Source organism: Anas platyrhynchos, chromosome Z, assembly GCF_047663525.1.
Source record: "Anas platyrhynchos isolate ZD024472 breed Pekin duck chromosome Z, IASCAAS_PekinDuck_T2T, whole genome shotgun sequence".
NCBI classification, from domain to species: domain Eukaryota; kingdom Metazoa; phylum Chordata; class Aves; order Anseriformes; family Anatidae; genus Anas; species Anas platyrhynchos.
In genome coordinates this window covers 57,272,413-57,274,144 of record NC_092621.1, presented here as the reverse complement: position 1 = coordinate 57,274,144, position 1,732 = coordinate 57,272,413, and the positions used below count along the sequence as shown (strand labels likewise).

Genomic DNA, 1,732 nt, shown 5'->3' with positions numbered 1-1,732 from the left:
GGATCAGGGTGGACTGGGGAGGAACAAGGATGGAAAAACAGATAGATAAAGGCATAAAGGTGGGGTGGTTGCTTGTTAAACAGTTGCTGGTCCATAGTTCTGTCTGACCAACTTGGTCACTGTAGTCAGTCCTGTCTTATTAAACTTCATTTCTAATTATGTAATTATGTCCTGGATGATAGACTCCCTATTCTTTGTACATTTCTGTATATGGAGGCATTAGCAGTTCTAGCAACAGCACTAGGACCACAGGCCATAGTGCCCATGAGAGCTATGCTTGGGGACTCCTTGCCCTTTCTTTTCTGGCCAATGAACCTGTAGAACCCCTTCTTGTTATTCTTTGCATCCTTCACCAAGCTCAGTTCCATCTGTGCCTTGGCTTTCCTGATCCCATCCCTGCACATCTTAACACATCCCTGAACTCTTTCTAGATCTCCTGCTTTTTGCTAGGATAGAGTTAATTTTCATCCTAATAGTTGGCAGGGAGACACCAAAATCAGGTAGGTGATTTTCCCAGAGTGAGGCTCATCCCCTGCACTCCTTTGTGCTGACCCCTTTGATTTCCCCAGATGAAGAAAACTGACTGCATAATTTGTGGTAGTGGGGGACTTTGTTCGTGCTTTCCCCTGGTAAAAGGACTGTTGTGGTTTAACCTGGCAGGCTCAGCATCGCACAGCCATTTTCTCACCCTCCCCTATGCAGTGGGATGGGGGAAAGAACTGGGAAAAAAAAAAAGTAAAACCCTGTGGGTTGAAATATAGATAGTTTAATAGGACAGAAAAGAAAGATAAATAATAATAACAATAATGATAACAGTAATAATAATAATAATTTGTATAAAGCAAGTGATGCACAATGCAATTGCTCACCACCTGACTGATGCCCAGCCAATCTCTGAGCAATGTTCCCCTTCTCCCCCCTATCCCAGACAGCCACCCCATATTAATTGTTCAACATGATGTCATTTGGTGTGGGATATCCCTCTGGCCAGTCTTGGCCAGCTGTCCTGGCTGTGTCCCCTCCCAGCTCCTTCTGCACCCCAGCCTCCTAACTGGAAGCACATCCCCAGAAGTTGGAAAGTCCTTAACTTAGTGTAAGCACTGCTCTGCAACAAGTAAAATATCAGTCCATTATCAGCATTATTTTCATCCTAAATCCAAAACATGGTGCTACCAGGAGGAAATTTAACTCTATCCTAGCCAAAATCAGGACATCAGGCCACAGGGCCCTGTTTCCAATGCCTGTGCATTTCCTTCTTTTGTCTCAGATTGACTTAGCCATACCGGTTTTCTGCCCTCCCTGCCTGCCTTCTTACACAGAGGAATGGAGAGTTCTTGTACTCTAAGGAAAACATCATCAAAGAGTTGCCAGCTCTGTTCAGCTCCTTTGTCCCTGATGACAATGTTCCAGGGGATCTCATCCACTATGTTTTTAAATAGGTTGTTGTTTGCTCTTCAGAATTTCAGGGTTCTGACTTTGCTCTTAGCCAGGCCCATATTCCTTGAGATAACAAACTCAGCCATTGTGTGGTCACTGCAGCCTATACTGTCTCCAATCTTAACTTCTTTAATGGGTTCATCTGCATTGGTGAGCACCCGGTCTGGTAATTCTTCTCTGGTTGGTTTGTCTAATACCTGTACCAGGAATTTATCTTAAATGCACTCCAGTAGTCTCCTGCATTGCTTACGTCCTGCTGCATAACTTTCCCAGCAGACATCCCTGTGGTTGAAGT

The 1,732-nt window shown here is 44.5% G+C and overlaps 1 non-coding gene across 1 annotated transcript; it reads left to right on the top strand.

Moving 5' to 3' along the window:
* The first annotated feature begins 472 nt into the window (after positions 1-472).
* On the top strand, positions 473-629 carry LOC113840420 (U1 spliceosomal RNA). The gene has a single exon (XR_003493249.1). It is a non-coding gene; the product is annotated as a U1 spliceosomal RNA (small nuclear RNA).
* The last annotated feature ends 1,103 nt before the right edge of the window (positions 630-1,732 follow it).